Source organism: Hevea brasiliensis, chromosome 12 (genome assembly GCF_030052815.1).
Source record: "Hevea brasiliensis isolate MT/VB/25A 57/8 chromosome 12, ASM3005281v1, whole genome shotgun sequence".
Classification (NCBI taxonomy): Eukaryota; Viridiplantae; Streptophyta; class Magnoliopsida; order Malpighiales; family Euphorbiaceae; genus Hevea; species Hevea brasiliensis.
Window position 1 is genome coordinate 84,131,630 of NC_079504.1, and position 23,939 is coordinate 84,155,568.

The window sequence follows — 23,939 nt, forward strand, 5'->3', positions numbered from 1 at the left end:
AAATAGAGTTACAATTGGAGAATTCTAACCAACCAATAAATCAGATGGATATAGATCCATCTAGTCAACTTACACCTATTGATGAAACATCTACAGCTATTCCTTGCAGATCAACCAGGATATCTCACCCACCAGTGAGATATGATTTTCTTCATGAAGAAGAATAAGAGTTATTTACTCAAGAATAAGTAGATCATAAAGATGATCCACTTGCCTATGAAGAAGCTATATCAGATATAGACTCTTCAAAATGGATTGAAGTTATGAAATCCGAAATTGATTCCATTTATAAGATCAAGTTTGGGATTTTGTTGACCCACCTGAAGGTATTGTACCTATAGGGAACAAATGGGTTTTAAGAAGAAAATTGGTTCTGATGGAAAGGTAGCTATAAAGCAAGGCTGGTAGTGAAAGGGTTTTGCCAAAGGCAAGGAATCAATTATGAGGAGAATTTCTCGCCTGTTACCATGCTTAAATCAATTAGGATTCTATTAGTAATAGCTGCATACTATGATTATGAGATTTGGCAGATGGATGTCAAAACAACTTTTCTCAATGGATACATTGAAGAAAACATTTTCATGGAACAACCTAGGAGTTTTAAATCCCAAGATGGTTCCAAAGTATGCAAGCTAAAGCGATCCATTTATGGGTTGCAACAAGCTTCGAGGAGTTAGAACATCTATTTTGATGAAGCCATTACGTCATTTGGTTTTATAAAAAATGAGGATGAGCCATGTGTATATAAGAAGGTTAGTGATAGTGCTGTCACTTTCCTTGTCTTATATGTGGATGACATTTTGTTGATGGGTAATGACACAGGTATGTTAACAACTATAAAGGTATGGTTGTCAAATACATTCTCCATGAAAGACTTAGGGGAGGCAACCTATATTCTTGGGATTCGCATCTATAGAGATAGAACGAAAAGAATAATTGGTTTATCCCAAAGTCTTACTTTGAAAAGGTGTTAAAGAGGTTTAACATGCTTGATTCCAAGAGAGGATTGTTACCAGTGAGACATGTTAGCCATCTTTTTAAAGAGATGTCTCCAAAGACACCTGAAGAAAGAGATAAAATAGCCAGGATTCCATATGCTTCGGCTATTGGAAGTTTGATGTATGCAATGTTGTGTACTAGGTCGGATATCGCATATGCTGTTAGTTTAACTGGTAGGTTTCAATCTAATCTAGTTTTGGAACACTGGATAACTGTCAAGAATATCCTTAAGTACTTGAGAAGAACTAAGGATTTATTTTTGATATATGGAGGTAATGACTTGCAATTGGATGGTTATACTGATTCTGATTTCCAATCAGATATCGATGATAGAAAGTCTACCTCTGGGTATGTGTTCATTTGTAATGGTGGTGCAGTCAGTTGGAAGAGTTCCAAACATAGTAAGACTGTAGATTCCACTACAGTGGCTGAGTATATTGCTGCATTAGATGCTGCAAAGGAAGCTGTTTGGATAAAGAAGCTCGTGACAAAGCTTGCAGTAGTTCCTTCCATTGAGTCAGCAGTTCCACTCTACTGTGATAACAATGGAGCAGTCATACAAACTAAGGAACCCCTGACTCATAAGAAATCTAAACACATAGAAAGGCGCTACCACATTATCAGAGAGATAGTTGGGCAAGGCAATGTAGCCATGTAGAAAATAGCATCAGCTGAAAATCCAGCTGATCCATTCACTAAGGCTACGTCACAAGCTCAGTTAGACCGACATATTGAGAAGATGGGTCTAAGATACTGTAATGAATAGCTCTAGTGCTAGTGGGAGATTGTTAGTAGTATGCCCTAGAGCATATCATTTAGTATGTATCTAGTACATATTTTATTAATAAAAGGCAATTTCACTTTTTCGTTTACATAATATATTTATGTGTAATAAAAAAAGTCCATTGATATTTTGTTAGAAATTCTATTCTTAAGTTGTTAAGAATATGAGTGACAGCATTTCTAGCACAAAGTATTATAAATTGGTTCACAATCGAGGATACTTCACACAGGACATGACTTATCCAGAAAGATTGTATTCATGTTTGTTCCCAAGGTATTTATATGAGATATAAATAAGATGGAATGGTGAGTCTCATGCCATATAACAAATATGATAGGCACTTATATATGATAACTGGGCCGAACCAGTGACACTTATGACAAGCACGTGAAGTTTACTTTTGTCAATGCATTGTCATAAATCATATCAGTGCATCTAATCTTTAGACCTAAATAATACAGTTATCTTGTATATAGACGGTTTGAGTTTGATATTGCTTTCATACTTGCATTGTGTTTGGGTATATGGGCATGTGTTGGCTCCTACTAGTTATATATGGAGGTAGGTGTTGATCAAGATGGAATATGTTACCCTAAGTAAATAGGGATAAAATCCTATGTTCATTTAATTGTTCTTGATGCTTTAAGTTCCTGGCTAGGACAGATAGATTTAATCAAAAAAAGAGTTTCTGATGAGAAAATCTTTTTAATCAAGAATTGGAATTAAAAGAGAACATAATATTCATAGCAAAAGGGGTTTGACATAAACCATGGCTCCAGCTCGAATTGGGATTTTACAACAAAGAGATTCTAGTGCATGGTAACATATGTTTAAAGGTTCATTTAAGGTATTCCTTATTACTGATTGGGTGGCCATGGCATGCTATGCTAGGTGTTAACCATGGTCTATAAGGTGTCTAAAATGATTTAGAAAAGTCATTTATGGTAAGAAAGAGTTTTGATGATATTAAGAGTTAATACCATATCTCATTGCCAATTAGTGATGAGCCTAATGAGTCACACACATACACAAGTAATCACTAAGTTAAATGTGATTTAATTGATTAATTAAAGAGTTTACTTCATTAATTAAATAGGTTTGGTTTGCAATAAGATTGCAAAGTCCCTAGCATGGCTTGAAATCAAATCTAGGTTATTGGATGTATAGTATAAGTTAAATTTATATTTAAAGTATTTAAATATGAATGTAGTTATGAGAAATTAATTAATGGAAATTAATTAATTAATTTATATTTGATATAAATTGATTAGAAGAGGAGAAATAATTATTTTGGGTTGAGAACTCAAAATTACAATACAAGGGTAATTTTGTCATTTCACAGGGTGACATTTGGCACCATAAGATGGTGACACATGACATCATGGTTTATCATTTTTCTTCCTATCATACAAGATGATCAAAGTTAAGATTAAGTCTAGCTTTGACACTTGGTTTAATGTGATTAAGTCAATTAAAATTAAGATGCAATCAGGTGATGACATGTGGCAAGGGTTTTAAGTGATAACCTAATTATATAATGTGATGTTATGAGAAAATAAAAATCAGCCACTCTTCTTATTTTCTCTCAAGTGTGCTGCCACCCATAGCTCACTCTCCTCTCTTCATCTTCTCTCTTCAATTCAAAGAGAATGATCCAAGTTTCTTTGAATTAAAATTGCTAGAAATTATTTCTAGTGTCCTATATACATCTACAACCTCTTTAAAGGCAAATCCCTGATTTCTAATTGGTTGGCAAGGCTTGAGAAGCTAGTTTATGGGCTGCCCATTGGTGATCTTAATGTGGACAAGCTAGAGAGACAATATTTGGGGTCCTAGGTGCTCCACAAAGGTACCAATCATATCTATAGTGTATCAAAAGGTTAGTGCACATATTCTTGTATCAATCTAAGGTTCTAATGAATTAATTTATTAATTCTAAAATCTTAAATGGCAAATGTAAATCCTAATACATGTTAAAAGGGTTTTAATATGCAATTGAACATTGAAATCAATTAGTACATAATGAATCTTGCATGATGCATGAGATCCTAGAAGAAAATTTTTGAATTCAATGTTCTAATCTAATAATTTTCATGCTTCCTCTCCTTCAAATCGTACCTCTATAAATCTCTTGTGCATCATCGTTCTTCCTTCCCAATTCTTTGTGCTTTAATTTTGTTCTACTTGGTCTTAGCCTTCAAATTTTTTTATTAGAACCCAATTCACCCTCTCTTAGGTTGTTTATAAAGGACAACATGTTCATTCCTAGTTGCATTAATTTATTCTTTATCACAGCATTTCATTTATTTTTGGTTTGCACTTACTCTATTTAAACAGTTTCTTTATTTTGATGAAGTCTTGGTGTTTAGTTTTCTTTATTATTTTTTATGGCTATCTACTACTTTTAAGCTCTCAAGATTTTAGTGTATAGGGGATGCTAATTTATGGGCTCAAGCTTACTATAGATTGTTCTTATTTACTCTTTAAAAAAATTTAGATTATAAAAGAAAAGTTCGAATGTTATAGTTATATCTAACTTTTCAAATACTTAAAAGCTCCATAAGTTTTCAAAATATTGTACTTAATGGGCGCAACCATTTTAGACTTAGATGATGATGGATCCAAAATACAAACTAATGAAGTTGATATGGACTCAAGAATAACCTATTGTATTTCATTGGTAAATGTATAAATAAGTATCAATGAGATTAGGTTTGTTATAATAGCTAACTAACTTATAGCTCTACAAATTACATAGATCAAGTAGAAGACTTTGAGATAGGATAATCTATATCACTCCTCCTCAATTCGAATAAAGTTTTGTTTAAATTATGAACTTATTACATAGCAATTCATGTCTTAATTTGGATATAGCTTTTGTATGTAGATCGACATTTGATTTTTAGATGAGATGTAATAAACTTGAATTTTCTTCTTGGCAACCAAATCCCAAATAAAATGAAAGTTAATCTCAATGTGTTTGGTGTAAGGCATAAAGCACTAGATTGGCAGACAAATATGTTACACTAATATTGTTAGACCACTTAGGTACTACTTTGGGCAAAAAATAAATGCCGTGAAGTAAAGATGTGAGCCATGTTACTTTAGCCATTGTCACTCCTACAACTTGGTACTTCACTTCCATAAAAGATTTAGCAATTGCATTTTGTTTCTTTAAACCCCCAGTCACTAAATTTTGCCCCATGTAAATGGTATATCCAGTTATAGACTTTTTATCATCTAAACTACTTGCACAATGTCCACATATATATTTAGTTGGTGATGTTTTGACTTTAAGATGAATAAACCATGATGCTTTATTGCCTGGTGATAGCATACGACATGCTTAACTATGGAACAATGCATTTTAGTTGGTTCATGCACACATTAGGAGAATTTTATATTTGTATGCTATGGTGTTAGGTTTAGCTAGGTTGCATGTTGCCATGTTGGAATTCAATGTATATATTTACATTGAGTTAAAAGAATGCTACTATCTGTTAGGGCAGCCTCTATTCTAAGGAAATAATCAATGTCTTCCAATTTTTTGAGTTTGAAATCCTATTGAAGACATAAAATAATGTTGTGGAGAAAATTTTTGTCATTTCCCATTAGGATGATATCATGCACAAAAATAAGGCAAAACACTTGAGTTGCACCATTCTTGAATGGAAAATGAATGTGCCAAAAACTAAGGGAGTAAATTTTAGTCTCACCAAAGTTGCATTAACTTAAGATACCATTACTATGGAGCTTTGTAGAGGGATCATTTCAACTTACAGACATGACTAGGATGGTCTTTATTAATAAAGCTCAGTGGTTGCTCCTTGAGCAAAGTAACATCAATGTCTTCATGAAGAAAAAGCATTTAATACATTGAGTTGTTTTATTGGCCATCCTTTAAACATGACAACAAGAGGATAACCCATATGAGCATAAGTTCTATGACAGGTAAAAAGTTCTTGTAAAAATCCATCATGAGACATTGATGAAAGCCCTTAGTGACCAAATGTGCTTTACATTGATCCGCTGTCACACCCTACTCCTCTGTAAGATGTAATATGATCCCGTAGTACACCTAATAAATTACCGTACTTCGCCTACCGATAACCCATTAGATATACTAGAAGGGATTTTAAAACAATTATCGTGAAATTTAAATCATCGATTAAAATCTGGTGTCATAAAATTTTTTTCAAAATTTTGGCAAAGTGTCGGCTGTATTTTGAGAAAACAGTTCTTCAATCCTGCAAAAGAAAATACTCCCAATATGTTTTCTCAAATACAACACCAATAACTTCATTTTAACTTACAATTCAAATCTCAATAAACAATCAATTCATTTTCAAACCAATCTCATCATAAAGAAACATTTCATTGATTACAAGACTCAAAATTTATATTACAAAGCTATTTAAATAAATGAAATCTCAAATTTACATTACAATAATTTACATTTAATTACATACCAAAATATTTTATAAGAGTTTTTATACAACTACTCAAATAATTTACATACATATTATTACATGCATACATCAAAACCTGTGCACATGGGTAAACCTGAAGCTGATCTGAATGTCTCTTCAAAGGAGCTTACTCAATTGCTCTATGCTCTTTTCACCTACGATAGCATACAAAGCTATCGCTGAGTGGTGAACTCAGTAGTACACAACTATAATTTAAAACATAGTACAATATACATTGACAAAATTTATAGCAAATAATTTAGAAATTTGAATATTCATCAAATTCCAAAACTCAAAATATTCATTGCCAAAAATATAAATCATTTGTATAAAATGACTTTGATCACGAGATTCAATTTATCAAATCACAACCAAATATTTAGGGTAATTCCAACAAAATCAATTATACATAAATCATAATTGAAATCACAATTCTTTACTATTCAAAAACCATTCTTTATCTCGAAAACCATTCTTTATCTTGAAAACCATTCTTTATCTCAAAAACCATTCTTTATCTCGAAAACCATTCTTTATCTCAAAAACCATTCTTTATCTCACTAACTATGCAAGACTAATCTGAAAGGGCCATCTTCGAAGTGATTCTAACTCCCTATAGTCGGGGAGGTCGAATCATCGTGCACAGTACACATCACAATAATGAATCTTCTGAAAGGGCCATAACAAATAAGAACTTAGATCTAACCTCTAATAAGAGGAGAATCTAAGCCTGTGCACGTACCATAGCAATCAAAACACAATTAACTCCATTTTCTTCTCAACAAATGAGAGAGACAGGTAATAACCAAGTCAAGCATTTATAGTGAGATATAAAACAATATCACAATCCTTTTAGTGAGCATAAATCACAATACAATTCGATTCAAAGTCAATTCCAATATCCAATAATTTTTATACTAATCACAATGCAAATCATAAATTTGCATTTTTCCATGGAAATTGCCCATCACAATTCAAAACATGTTCTCTCACATTTTTCCAAAACATAATTTATTCAATTCACAACAATGCTTAATACTTGTGGAAATACTATTTCACAAAGCTAAATTCATACATACTATAACAATTTCAATAATCATTGAATTAAATCCAATGCTTGTGAAACATAATACATAAGAAAAATATGTTATTTAATCATATAAAATATTCAGAACAAAATCAGTTAAAAACTAGTTGTGCACAAACCTGATTTGAGTCGCTCCTAGGCCTTGACGCAATGTTCTTTATGCTTCTTAATATCCTTATCAACTAAAACATACAATTTAAAATGTTTCAATACTCAATGAATTTGTTTCCAACCATAAAATTCAATATCTAAATTTTCTTGGTACTATTCCCTTCAATTCATTTCATTAGTCAACTTATAATGTTGACCTTTGATGCACTCTAAGTGAGTCAATTGCAATGTTACCAATATGTCACATTTTATAGCCTTTTTGTATTGGTACATGTTACCAAATTCATTTTCAAGTATATTGCATTTTATTGCAATTTGCCAGATTTCGGTATACTAATTTGACCTAGCCGGATGATCTAGTTTCCTCGGTTTTCGAGTTTCAGTCCAAACTATAAACTTGTAGGTCTATGTCTTATTGCACGCGGGGCAAAATTTCAGGTCATTCTGAGTTGCGTAGACCAAGTTATGGTTAATTTACCAATGCTAGACAGAATGCACCAAAATGGTAACTTTAGGTTATTTTTAGGTTACTTTTGGTTCGGCCAGTTTTGGTACCTGAATTTATGCAAGCTATTTGGCTTGGTTTTGGCCATTTCTGGGATTTGGTGTCTTCATAAGAATTATAGATATATGTCTAAACTATTCATGGTAAAAATTTTAGGTCATTTAGACTTGTTTTAAGTGAGTTATGGTCAAAACACTAACTACTGCCCAAATGGTCAATTTTCAGGCTTTCAGGTCACTAATCCGGATTTGGTCATTTTTCAAGTCACCTTCTAGGCAGAATTTTGGTAAGCTTCCTTCATAAAAGTTGGCACATTTTGTGCCTAGTTTCACCTCCAATTGGTCTCATACCAATCGGAGTCACACACTTAAGGTTCTAAGCTAAAATGTATACTGCCCTATTACACATTGTTTATCCTTACCAATTACACATCCAACACTTACCAAATTAATTCTTCCATGCCAATTCTGGTTTGTACCATAACATTGACACACTTTACTTCACACTTTTGGTCATTTTGGTAGCTTGTAACAACTCTCAACAAACACATTATAACTCAGAATTTTTTCAAGTCTAATTACAACAATTAACCAAATGACATACCTCATTTACATGTCCAAATTCAAACCATTATACACATATTGTCACGACCCAGGGATGGGGTTAGGACGTGCTTGTTCAACCATCTACGCACTGGGGTGGAAACTTCAAGAAAAGATTTGGGCCATATATGTGGGAGCCTTCCTCACCTGGTCAGCGTGCTTTTGGGAATGAAACCTCCCAAGGGACAAATCCGTGAGGCCCATGGGCCAAAGCGGACAATACTAACTGGAGAAGGATCGGACTGTTACACATATCCATGCTGCCATCAATAACAACATCTTAGACAACCATAAACAAGTAAAAACAAGCTACATATACAGAATTTCCATGGCTGCCAAAATGTACATCTCCATTAAAACATCAAACTTCAAAAATTCTTCCATAAATCAATTACCCACAACCTTGGTTACACTTTTAATGAAATAAGAATTGAAAACACTCACTTACCATTTTTGAAGTTCTTCAAAACCTCATCAAAACTTAACTTTCTTGCTCCCAATAATCTGCCCCAGAGGTATACACCACTTTTAATGAAGAAATTTGCAAGAAACCATTGCTTAATCATGGTAGATGGAGCTTGTGGTATGGTGCGGCCATGGAAGAATTTTTTAGAGAATTTGGTTTAGCTTGGAGAAGAATGTAAAAGAAGAAGAAGATGGAGTTAGTGGAGTTGGCTGTCCACTTAAGTGATGTTCGTGGAGCACTAATTGATTAAAAATCTATTTTAATGTTAAACTTTCCAATTTTTGTAATTTGGCCACCACACTTTCACTATTTACATAATATATCTCATTTTAATTTTTCATGATATTTTCAAAGTTTAATATCATTTATTTTTAATGGAAATTTAGGTCAAAAGACAACTTGGGGTGTCAAATGACCGCAATGCCCCTGTTTGGGTTGCATTCCTGATTTTTTTGTAACACCGAGTTTTGTCGTTTTCTTGATTTTTCATTTTTCTTTGTACTAATTAATTAATTTTTTTTTTGATATTTCTAATGACATTTATACTTCAATAGATGTTTATGCAAGTCTTAAAAATATTTTTCAGGGTTCCCCACAGTCCAGTGCTAGTCAACGGTCCACGCCGCAACTTTCCGATGCGGTCACCCATCGCTATGGCTTTCGGCTCGTTTAACTTGGTTACATTTCATTGCTATTATTTTTCCTTTGTTTTTCTTGTATTTTCTTTTCTTGTATTATATTATTTTATGTCTCCTCACCCATATCTAAGTGTAGTTCTAGGCATCCTAGCTGTTTAGACAGACACTATCACCAAAACAGTAGAGCGCACTACCGAACATAGGGGTGTTACATCCGCACTCCTATCAGAGCTTTTACTTTACCATGAAGACCCATTTATGTGTAATCAGTTTAGGTGTTTCTTGTGAGGAACTAGCTCCCAAGTCTAATTTTGAATGAGGGTTGTAACACCTCCATTTGCATAGCCTATTATATTTCACTATTCCGGTGACCGGTGTCGGTCCGGACAATTAAGGGGATTAGAACCATACTTAAGACAAATAAATAAGCCATAAACACAAATAATTAGTAATTGCCAATTAGTTAAGTATAAATAAGAAAAACAGAACATCATAAGTTAAACGAGCCGAGAGTCACAACGATGGGTGACCGTCTCGGGAACGACTGCGAAGTCGTTTTAACTCAAATTTCGAACCGTAAAGAGTGACGTTGCGGTCCTTAGGACCCTCATGAACACAGTGGAAAAGAGAAAATCACGAAAAAGAACTGTTAAGCCAGTCAAATAATTAGGTCAGGGAGCCGAAAGAAATATTGGATTATTTGCAAATCGGGATGAACCGGCGAGGGGCAATTTGGTCAATTGACACCGAGAGCTGACTCATGACCTAACTGTCAAATAAAATCAGGGAAAAGAAAATTTCAGAATTGAGAATTAAATTAAAGAACTAATAGAAAAATATGAAAAAAAAAGAAGAGAAAAATGAGAAAAGTAAATGGGTGATGACATCATGCATGACCTCATGCATGATGTCAAAAAAGAATTAATTAAACTATTTATTAAATTACATTTTGTGGTCTTCCATAAGCCAAGTTTATAAAATAAAAGAAAAGAAAAAAATAATTAAAAGTCATCTTTTTCATAAAAAAAAACGTGACTCTCTCTTTCCCTCTCCCAAAGCTCACTCTCAAACCTCCATTAGAGCTCTTAGCTCAAGCTTTATACACCCTAAATTAACCATAAGTTCCCCTAAAATTCTCCTCTAAACCTCATCCTTGCATCTTGAAGAGTATAGAGGAGCAAGAAAAAGGAAGAAAATTGGTGAAAAGGGGAGTTAGAAATTGCTACACAAAGGTTGGTATTCTAACTCTTAATTTTCTGTTTTAAGTGCATGTTTAGTGACTTAAATGAACTTAGAAACTCAGGAAATGAAGAGAAATCAATTGTTGAAGGACTAAACTGAATTTCGGCCTGTTGAAGGGGAGTATGATTTTGTATGGTTTGATGGAGTTAAATGAGTTTAGAAGCTTTATTTAGTTGATTGATTAGGATTAAATCCATTAAATGTAGTTAAATACAATAATTTAGTAAGTTAGGGTTTTGGGACTTAGGGTTTGTGAACCAAAAATGTAAGAAATGAGTAAATGGCATGTTAACCTATTGTGAAGTGAAAAATGGTCAATTGTGACAAAATGAGTTGTGTTTGAATTATTAGAAGTAAAGTCAAATTCGTAGGGTAAATGGTCATGCTACTGGCAGCATGACCAAGCCAACTTTGAAGGACCAAAACGGAAATTTTACAAGTCCAATTGATATGCCACCAATTGGAAATGAAAATAGACATAAAATGACACAATTTTCATTAAGGAACCATGCCCAAAAACTGACCAAAACCTAGTGAACAAATTGACCAAAGTTGAGTAAGAGCAGTCTGCCACTACACAAACTGACCAAATGAACAATATTTGGTCATAACTCGAGCTAGGCAGGTCAAAATGACCTGAAATTTTACCAGTAATTAGATAAGATATAGATCTAAAACTTTCATGAAGAACACCAACCCAAATTATGCCATTAACCTAATCAAATTATTGAGAAAAGTTGAGTTACTGAACCTGCAAAACTGCAGATTTCCATTTGAACAGTAAAGTTCCAATGGCTATAACTCTCTTTAGAAAACTCCGATTTAGGCGATTCTTGAACCGATGGAAACTAAGACATATTAGAACATTTCGTATGGAGGAAATTAGACCAAATTATGGACTTAACTTGATCAAATTACTGAACGAAATTGGATCAAAAATCTGCCAGAACCAAAATAGCAGTATGAACAGTGCACGTGAATAGTAACTGTATTTTGGCCATAACTTGAGCTACAAAACTCCAATTGGGGTGATCAAAAAATGATAATACACTTAAGACAATAAGGAACATTTTCTATGAAGGAAGGTTTGCCAAATTCTAATAGTAAAAGGACCAATGAAACAGTGCAACTTAGGACTCCAAAACCAAAAATTGGCAATTTTGCCTAAAAGACCTAAGCTTTGAGAAAATGACCAAAACCAACAAAGTTAATGACCAAAATATGGTATGTGGGTGAAGTTGGAGTTCCCATACCTATTAAGCCTTAAAAAGTCAACAATTTGACTTGAATAGTGTAGTGAATAGTAACTCGAAACATAAAATTTCAAGAACATCGAATTTAGCACGTTAGAGCTAGGTAAAAGTGAAGCTAAATTTATTTTGGATTTATTTTAAGTTATAGTACTGAAACACTATAAAATTGTGTGTTTCAGTTGGAAAGAATACCGTGAAAGAACCCGAGGAACCGAGTCAAGGCCAAGAGGCGACTCACTTGAGGTTTGTGCACAACTAACACTTTTGTTACTTTTCAATTCCAAATTGATTTGAAATAAATTTATTGTATGATTTATGATTTTGTTGTGTTGAGAATTTTAACTTATTGAATGAAATTGTATAATTTGAATATAAATTTTCTTATACATTTAAGGATTTATTGCATTGTTTTGAGGATTGTAAATTTTAAGTTTGATATGTTGCCAACCTTGAGCATGAATTTATGATGATTAAATATGTTGATTTGTAAATACTTTGCAAATAGAAATTATTTTGAATATGATTTGAAACTACAGTTGACATGACAAAATATGTTGTGAATTCTCATTAGCTTGTCTAGTGAGATAACTCCTCCACTTGATGGGGCGAGTTTCTTCCTCTCTGGCTTGCCAGTTGGGGAATGATGTGAATGAGTACTCATATATACTAGCTAGTCTTTGTTTCTCCCTTTTAGCCTCGGTTATTGGGAGAATGTGAAATGTCGTGGTGTACAACACGACATCTATTCGAATTTTGGGTCATGGGTTCGATCAGGTGTATTGTTGGCAACGCCCAATAACTTATGCATAATTTGATAAATTGTGATTGAAATAAATAATTTGTTAATGATTCAAAAATTTTTGCATTTTCTCGGAATTTAAAAGAAATGCAAATAAATAGTTACTATTTGATCAAAATGTTATTCGAATGAATAATTTGCATGAATGAAAATGTTGATTTCTGAAGGTCATGGATTTTGAAGAATTTAGAAATTTTCAAATTCTATTTGTTATGAATTGTCAAGCATAAATTGTATTAAGTTTTAAATTATTAGTTTGTGCACCACTGAGTTCACCACTCAGCGATAGCTTGTTATGCTGTCGCAGATATAGAGACTAGAGGAATAGCAGATTGAGCTGCTGAGGACAGGGGAGCTACCTGCTAGAAGTTATCGGGTATAATTTATACCCTGACTGTAAATATTCATTTTGATGTATGTATTGCACGTAATTATATGGACATGTAAAATCGGTCTTGAGCAGCTTGTACAAAGTTTGTATAAAGTTGTAATATTTATTGTAGTTTGAAATTCTCTTAATGTAAATTTTGTAATGATGTATCTAAATTGTTTTGTTTCTAATGAAATATGAATGATATTGATTGACAGTATTTTGAGAATTATTGAACTTGTGAATTTGAGAAATTGATTGAGATTGAGTATGAAATTGAAACAGTTGTTGAGAAAAATTTTTAGAAGTGCTTTTTACAGGTATTTGAAGAACTGTTTTCTCAAAATACAGAGGGAACTCTGTTAAAATTTTTATAAAATTTGCGGAAAAAGAAAATGGGCTAAAATTTCCAACTAGATTTAATTTAACTAAATATTTTAAGTACTTATTAGAAAATGCTCACCACTTGTCAAAAATAAGAAAATTATTTTAAAATCCCTTGTAGGGTACTTAATGAGTTATCGGTAGGTGAAGTTCGGTAGTTCATTAGGTATTCTACGGGATCATGTTATACCTTACAGAGGGGTAAGGTGTGACAAGGGTGGTGACTTTTCCATCCATTGTGCATCGCCATCTTGGGTTACTAGTAACCTTGGTATAACTTGATGGTACCAAGAATGAGTCACCATTAGTCGAGAATGCTTTTAGCGTTGGATTACATCAAATTATATAGACATTTAAGGTTAACATTCATTCCATTTTGTTAGCATTTAATCTCCTGTTATGTTTATTTTTATGTGTTTTCATTATTATTTTAGAAAACATATTAATCCAACTCAATTCATTCATTTTTATATTTTATCAGGTGTTTTTATGTGGTTTTAGAATAAAAAATGAGTTTGGAAGAGATTTAGATGTTAAAACGTGAAGAATACAGGGCCAGAAGCAGTACATGGGCTGTGTAACCTGCCCCATGTAACTTTTTGGACCCCGTGCAACTCTCTAGACTGAAGAAAACTTGAAAAACTAAGTGGCAAAAAGTTACACTGGGTATGTATCACTACACAGCCCGTGTAAAGTCCCCTAATAGCAATTTTGATGCGGCTTTTCTTGCTTCCAACTCAACCCGGATGGACTCTTAAGGCTTTTAGGACTCTAAAATTATGGTTTTTACACTAGATATAAATATAACAAGTTAAGAATTGAGAGGTGGAGGAGAAGAATTTTCATTCAAGGATGAACATCAACTTCAAGAGAGGCAAGGGAGAAACAAGATCTACAAGATTGCTATAAGGGATTTTCAACTAAAGTTCCAAAAGACCAAGGATGCAACTCTCCTTCTAGGTTCTTTCACTCTATTTTCCTCTCATGTATTCTCTTTATCTTTTTATAAACTTGATTGTAAAACTCACCATGTGTTAGTAGTAACTTTATTATAGGGTTAGGAATGTAGCACTCTCAATTTAATTATGGATCTGATTTGATTTTATTTAATATATTAGGGGTTTTGTTCTTTGATTCAATTTATTATGTTATTGATACATATTATGTATCAGTACCCACCTAGTTATGATCTAAGGTACTAATCGAAGACCTGAAAGGTGAAGATTAGTACTAAAAATCAAGATTTTGAACCTAAAATATTTGACCTAGAGATAGGCTGATGACCTTTGTGAAGTTCTAAAATTAATCAAAGATCTTAAAGGGTTTTAATTAATTTAATCACCATGAAAGTAGGGTTTAGGTTAATTAAAATACACCTTGAGTGCCTTGAGAGAATACTTAAGATAACTTAGGATTAATTTCCATCAAAGTAATAATCTCCCAATTATTGAATGAATTAGATTGATTCTATAATTGATTGAAGTGTGAACCCGTAGCTCTAGAATGTTCTCATCCATTCATATTTTAGTTTAGATAATTTTTTTAGACTTTATTTTTGTCACACCTTATCCCTAGTAAGGCATGACATGTTCTCGTAGCATATCTAATGAATTACCAAACTACTCCTACTGATAACCCATTAAATATACTATAAGGGATTTTAAAACAAAATATAACATTTTATTTTACTTTTAAATTGCAGAACGCTGCATGGTGATAGTTAAAACTTTAACAAAACTCAATGTATAACCTGTTGAAACCACGAAATAAATCAAGTAAAAGATTTTCTTCAATCCATTTCATAACATAATAAATTCAATTATATTTTAAGTAAACATTCATTAGAGGAAATAAACTTAATATTATAAAAGTTACATTTACATAAGTCTCAAAATAAAATTTCAAATATTTACAATCCCAAAATGCGTTAGCAATGTAATGCTTTTTAATATAAACTGCTCAATGTCCGTACATCCATACATATAGCTACAAAATATATAAAAAATGAAATTTCAGGGGTATACCTACTATGTATACCCTTAGTCAATGTAAAATGTTACTCCCAAGTCTCTCACTCGGCAGCCTTCTCCTTTCCTTTCCCTACGATAGCATAAATAAGCTATCACTGTGTAACATCCTCACTTTAGCTAGTCCATACAGTCTACTGTTCCAGTGACCAGTGTCGGTCCGGACAGCTAGAATGTTCGGAAAAATATTTAAACTAAAGTGAGGAACCATAATTAATTCAAATATTAATAAGAAAAATTTAGCAAAAATTTTAGAAATAAGATACAACCAAGTTAAATGAGCCGATGCCCTAGCGATGGGTAACCTGGTGAGAAGTTACGGTTCTCGCAACTAGGAGCCCTAGACCCGGGAGAAAAATTATAAAATAATTTCTGGGACTCCAGAGAAGGGTTATTGAGGTTCTTATGGCATTAGAATGCCAAGAAAATACTTAGAAAAAATTTTCAATCAGTACAGACAATTTTGGCCCGTTAAGCCAAATAGAGGGCATTTTGGTCATTTCGTCTTCAGAGATGATTTTTGACCAACTTGTCCAGTTAAATAAATAATTTATATAACATAAAATATGAATAAATGTTGTTAAAGGAAAATGGACTTATGACATCATAATGATGTCATTAAAGTTCTCCCACCCAACCCAATGTTGACACATGGCATAACTTTATTTAAAAGAGATAAATGGGCTGAAAAATGAGAGAAAAACCAGATTTCTCATTTCTTCTTTCTTCCTTGCCGTAAGCCTCCACCATAACCACCATTTTCAAGCTTTTTCAAGCTTGATTTCACCAACTTCTACCCAACCAAACCCTAAACTCCCAACACAAAAAAGTGTTCTTGCATCTTGGAGATTCTTTGGGAGCAAAAAGAATTAAAAAGAAAGAGTTCTTACAAGATTTGGATTAGCTCCCTAAGAGGTAAGTGACTTAAACTTATATTTCTCTTCAAATTTATGTTGAGTAAGTATAAATGAGTGTAAATTACAAAGAAAAATTGTTGAATACCAATTGTATGTAAACCCTAAATTTTTGGCAGCCATGGTTAGGGTTTGTTTGTGATGATTTTAATAAAGTTAAAAGGTTATTATGGCTGCCCTTAATGTGCATTTTGTAAGTGGATTGAAGAAATGCAATGAAAATGCATGAATAGTAATGTTTGAGTTAGGGTTTGGGGTGGAGAAATAGAACTTTGACCATGTGATGATGAAAATGGGTATTAATGGTCAATTAGTGACCATTTAGTTCTGTTTAAACCAAAAATGAAGTGTGTTGAGTGATGGGATTTGGGTTTGGTGTGGCTACCCTAGGTGACCTGCAGAATTGAACATGAGTCCAGCGGGTTTGGGCAGCCATAACATGAATTGTAGAGGTCCAATTGGCGCAAGGCCAATTGGACATGAAACTAGACACATAATGGCACAACTTTGGTGAAGAAACCATGCCCAGAAAACTAAACAAGTTGACCAAAAGTTTGCCCTAATCTGGGTGACCTGCAATCTGCTTGGGCAAAATGACCAAATGAACAGTGTTTGGTCATTTGGCCATAACTCAATGTAGAAAGGTCCAAATTGACCTGAAATTTTATCAGAAACAAGCTGAGATATAGAACAACAACTTTCACGAAGAAACCTGACCCAAATTATGACCATAACCTAGTCAAATTGCCAACCAAACTTAGGTTACCAAATCTGGCAGAACCAATTTTGCCCAGAATTTTGGAATCTGTCCAATCCGGCCAGTTATGGTGTTTAGGCCATAACTTGAGCAACAAAACTCCAAATGGAGTGATTCAAAAAAAGGAAATTCAACTAGACAAAATAAGAAACAACTTTCATGTTGATCATTTTTCCAAATTCCCACAACAAAAGTGACTAATGGAACAGTAAACCCAAAGCTTGAAAACTAAAAATTCTGTCCAATTCACATTAAGCTTAGAGATGGTATTGGCAACCAATACCAACACGTTTAAAATGCAAAATGTGGTATGTTGATGATATTTAAACTAACTTACCTATTGCGAAAGCAAAAGTCAACATTTTGGTTGACCAATGAAATGAATAGTAATCATAAAAATTCAATTTCAAAGAATTACAAAAATGAAAAGTGTTAAATGCCCTAGTAGGCCTAATGTGATTGGTTTGGATAGGTTGGCATGCCAATAGAGTTCTGTTAGCAGTACTGCATATGGCTTCATGCCATTCTGTACTTCATGGCTTTCTATGCCATTCTGTGACATAATAGCCTTTGGCTATGATATTGAGTTATTATACTCGAGTTTAATCCCCGATAATTATTACAGCTTATTAGCTGTTCCGTTGCACACCGGGAGACACAATGTGACCGATGGTGTGATGGTCCGAGGTACTTACTACCCAGTACTAGTTTACCCATTTATCCAGTCCAGTCAACTAGCGTAGGTTACTCGGGCAATGTTAATAAATCTTACCAAACTTTAATCTAATAATATTGCAATAAATATTTGAAATTAAGTCTATCCAAAAATGTAAACATATATTCTGCATACATGTTTTTATTTTATTTTATATTGTCACCACTAAGCAGAATTGCTTAGCGCGTCGCTTTTGCCACGCGCAGGTACTGGAGACATAGCTGGGGAGTCCAGCAGACCTCATACAGGGTGAGTTTTCAGATCTGCACTCAGAGTTCAAAGTCACCTCACAATTGCAGTGCATTGGTAGGACATTGGGCTACCTAAGTCTTTTGTATTTGTAAACTTTTGTTATGTATATTATAAACTCATGTAATCATATTTTTACTGTAATTACCCATGAGCTGTGTTTAGAAATAAATATGAGTATTCTCATTGAATTGGGTGTGATATGAGATGAATGTGAATTTTGAGATACTGAATTGATTTGAGAAATTGTTGAAAAATGTTGGTGGTTGACTGAGATTGAGATTAGAATTATATTGGAAGTGTTTTTAAACAGGTTTAGAAGAACTGTTTTCCAATTTATAACCGGCACTCGGCCGAATTTTCTATAAAATTTGCAGAAAAATTTAGATTTATCAAAAATTATAAATAAATGAATAAAAAGGGATTAATTGAAATTGAAACATAAATTGGTGTTCCGACACACTGAGTGGCATAACTTGCTCGGCTACACTGTAGACGGGTAAGGGGTGTCACACACTGAGTATATTGCTCAGTGGTGCAAAATTAATAACTTTAAAACTTAAAATAAAGCACAACTTGTCAAAACACAGTAAATCATATTTTCCATAAGCGTGAAAACATCACACAAAAGTTCTAAGCCCATAAGAATCATTAATAGAAATCACCTTTCAATGAAGAGGTCGTAATTCACAAATCATAAGTGTTGCCAATATTAACACATAGTTTAGACCATTACACAAAATTTTACAATCAATGTCGTATTGTACACCACTAACTATTATTAATGAGAGAAGGGCTAGCTAGCTAATGAGTACTCATATAGTCTCACCCCACTAACCATTATTAATGGGGGACATAATCATAATCAAATATCAAACCCTAAGTAGCCGTTACTACTGGGGAGTTCCAAAAGAGACTTTCATACTAACTGTGGTTTCAAAACAATTTTCAAAAGTTTCTCATTAAATAATTACATTTGCAAACCAATAAACACATTCAAATCATCATAAAACCCATATAGAGGTGGCAATACACAAATTTCTCAAATGCAAGAGAAAAACTATATCTCATTAAAAATAAACTCATTTAAATCAAATTCATTCAAATAAACTCATTCAAATCAATTTACAAGGTTAAAACAAAGAAAAAGGTTAGTTGTGCACAAACCTTCAATAATTCTCCTTACTCGTTACTTACTTCTCCTTGTCTGTCCCAACTTCTTTTTCTATTGAAAACACAAAAATAGAATACCTCAATACTCATCTCAATTGCTGCTAAGAACTCATTGCATGAATGTCTAATGCATCTCAAGTTAGCTTTGCAAATTTTAAAAAGTTTTGGTTTTCTGGCAGCTTGGTACATTGAATTTTGAACCCAATTTTTGCCTAGTTTCAATCATAATTTGGTGAAGTGCTCTTCATGAACATTGTTCATCTAGGTCTTAAATTTATTTTCCTTTTTGAATCACCTAATTTGGAGCTTTGTAGCTCAAGTTATGATTAAATTTCTAGTTACTAGTTACGTGGTCTAGGTTTTGGCAGATTTGGTGACTTAAATTTTCCCAGCAATTTGGATGAGTTAAGCTCATAATTTGGCCTTAAGTTCTTCATACGAAATGTTCTACTATATTTTAAGTTTCCATTGATTCAAGAATCACCTAATTTGAAGTTATTTAGAGAGAGTTATGACATTGCAAATTTTACTATTCATGTGAGCAATTTCTACAGATTCCAGATTCTGGCAAATTCATTGACCCAAATTTGCTCAGTAATTTGATTGAGTTAAGTCTATAATTTGGCCTAAAGTTCTTTGTATGAAATGTTCTAATATATTTTAAGTTTCCATCGATTCAAGAATCACCTAATTTAGAGTTTTCTAGAGAGAGTTATGACATTGCAAAGTTTACTGTTCACGTGATCAATTTCTGCAAATTCCAAATTCTGGCAGATTCGTTGACTTAACTTCACTCAGCAATTTGATTGAGTTAAGTTCATAATTTGGCCTTAAGTTCTTCATATGAAATGTTTTTTATATTTAAGGTTGCCATCGGTTTAAGAGTCACCTAATTTAGAGTTTTCTAGGGAGAGTTATGACATCGCAAAATTTACTGTTTACATGAGCACACTACAGATTCCCGAACTTCACCTCCAAGTTCAAGGCTCATTTAGGGTGGCTTATGGTCATTTTCTAGGCAAGATATCTTCAAGAAAATTCTAGCCCTATGTCTTAAGTTTCATTTTCAATTGGTTTCACACTAATTGGAGTTGTGTAGCTCAACTGATGGCTGTTTAAACATGCTAGACTCAAATCCAAAATTTTTTACCCTAGGGTTCAATTGTCACCTCACTAATTACATCTACTAACCAACATCAAATCACACTTAATTTACCCCAAATGACCATAATTAAATATTAGTACATCCATAACACTTCATAGCACAAAACCCTCAAATTTTCCTCAAACCCCAAATTCCCAACTTCACAATTCATGCAATTCCATAACATTTACTTCACCAATCATGTATACTTCATCAATTCAACATAAATTCTCAACTAAAATATGTCAAATGACTATAATTAGGTCTTATAAACCTCAATTGCATAGCACCACATAAAACCCTAATTTCTCATGAACCCTAATCTCCCATTTTCTAATTTATGAAATCCCCATGAAATTTCACTACCCTAAATATGTATACTACTTAAATTAAACTTGAATTCATCATCAATTTACCTAGAACACATCAAACCCTAAGTTTTTCCCAGATTGGTCAAAATAACACCACTTCATACATGCATGATTCTCATGCTTTCTCATGTAATTTTTATCAAAATCTAACTTGATTTAAAGTTTGTGTAACTAATTGAGCAAGAAAAGAAACTTACCTCTTATGGAGAGCTTTCCAATCTTCTAATTCTCTTCCAAAAACTCTTGTTCTTCTTGCTTCAATCCCTCAATCTAAGATTACTTGATATTCTCTACTAATTAGATGGAAATCCCATGGATGGAATGTGGGGGTTAAGTTTTGAGAAGGGTTGTTAATGGTGGAAGAAGGAAGAAGAAAAACAAAGAAAGAGATAGGAAGAGAGAGTGGGGGTGGCACAATGGGAAAAGGAATAAGGTTTTTAGCTTCTTTTTATATTTATCCCCATTTTTTTATTTATTTAATTTATTTAATTGAGTTGTTCATAGCCCATTGGTCCTAAAATTTTAATTTGGTCAAAATGGAATTAAAACTCTAGGTTTTTATTTCTTTTATTTTTTTTTTCACTTTATACTTGAATTCTTTTCCTTAAAAAATTATTCCATAATTTAATTCATTAATTTCATTTAATTTAATTAACATTTTGGTCAAAAGTCAACTCTTGAAGTGAATTGATCAAAATGCCTCTCATCGGGTCATAATCCTTTTTTTTCATAATATCCGATGAGTCCTTAGGTCTTTAGTTCACTTGATTTTTATTGTGTCTATCTCAATTAATTTTCCATTTAATTTTTTTTTTGATCTCTAAGGTGGCTTTGAATAGTACTATTCACATACCAAAAATGATACTATTCAGAGTTTGGAGGTTTAGGGTGTTACAATTCTCCCCTCCCTAAAAATAAAATTTCATCCTCAAAATTTACCTGGTCTCAGTCTCTGAATAGCTGTGGGTGCTGCCTCCTCATGTCCTTCTCACGCTCCCATATAGCCTCTTGGCCTCAATGATGGTTCCACAGCACTTTTACTAGGGGTATCTACTTGTTCCTCAGCTACTTCACCTCATATGCCAAGATCTTTATGGGCTCTTCATCATATGTCAGGTCTGGATTCACCTCAATCTCCTCTACTGCCAAAATGTGGGAGAGGTCTAATCTGTACCTCCTTAACATGGAGACATGGAAGACATTATAAATCTTTTCTAACTCCGGAGGCAATGCAAGTCTGTATGCTAATAGATCCACTCTTTCCACAACCTCATATGGCCCCATGAAGCGAGGACTTAGTTTCCCCTTTCTACCAAACCTCATAATCCTTTTTCATGGGGAAACTTTAAGGAATACTTTGTCACCCACACTATACTGAATATCTCTTCTCTTTAGATCAATGTAGGACTTCTGTCTATCTGATGCAGCCTTGAGTCTGTCTCTAATGAGCTTAACCTTTTCTTCCGTTTGCTGCACTAGTTCTGGGCCAATCAACTTCCTCTCGCCCACTTCATCCCAACACAAGGGAGTTCTACAATTTTTGACGTATAAAGCTTCAAATGGAGGCATCCCAATACTCGACTGATAGCTATTCTTGGAAGCAAATTCAATCAAAGGCAAGTGTGTCACACCTTACCCCTCTGTAAGGCATAACATGATCCCATAAAATACGTAATGAACTACCGAACTTTACTTACCGATAACTCATTAAGTACCCTACAAGGGATTTTAAAACCATTTTCTTACTTTTTGGAAGTGGTGAGCATTTTAGCAGGAATTAAAAACATTTAATTGAAGTTTCAAAACTAGTAAAAATTTTTGTCCATTTTTCTTTGTCCGTAAATTTTAGAAAAATTTCGACAGAGTGCCATCTGTATTTTGAGAAAACAGTTCTTCAAAAACCTGTAAAAAGCACTTCCAATATTTGTTTTCACAACTCCCAACCACCAAAATAACTTAGTTCATCATAGTGCAATTTAAGTCCACAATTCAATCAAAATTTCTCATTTCAAAATATCTCATAAATTCATTCACATTGCATTTAATATTTAATTTACAAATATAGATCTTAATTTACAAAAGAAAATCCAAAATACTATACTACGATTTACTATACAACTACTCAATTTTACGTTAATACATATGATATTACAATATTTACATCAAAATAACTACAAGGGTATAAATAAATACCCGTACCAAAAAGGTCAATGTAGTCCTCTATCTCAATAGCAGCTCACCATGCTGCTTTCTCCTTGCCCTAATCTGCGACAACAAAATAAGCTATCGTTGAGTATAAAAATACTTAGAGGTGCACAATAAAAATTCGAAATGCAGTACATAAAACATTCATTGATAAATCACAATTTAAATATTTCACAAATTATCAAAACTCATTATAGCACAATTTTGGTCAAATAATTTAATAAACATAGTGTTGCCAATTCATAGACAACTTAAGCCAAGACACAAAATTTTCGATCAATGCCGCGTTGTATACACCATGACAAAGCAATCTACAACCCCACCAATTGAAATCAATGATAGAGGTGGCTAGCTAGCTAATGAGTACTCATCCGATTTACAACCTCAACTAGTAAGCCAAAGAGGGAGAAAAATAAACGATCTCAACCCTAAAAATGGAGGAGAAATAATGTGGTACTGTCATGCTAAGTGTGAACACAAAATCAATTCAAACAATGTATTCAAATAATTTAGGAAAAATCCCAAACAATTTCAAAAGAAATCATTTTTGCAGTCACAAAGTGGCAACACAATTTATAAATAATACAACAATTTCGTAAAGCATAACAAGTCAAATTTTCACTTAGAAAATAATTACATAATTTATTGTGCACAAACCTGACGTGAGTTGCCTCT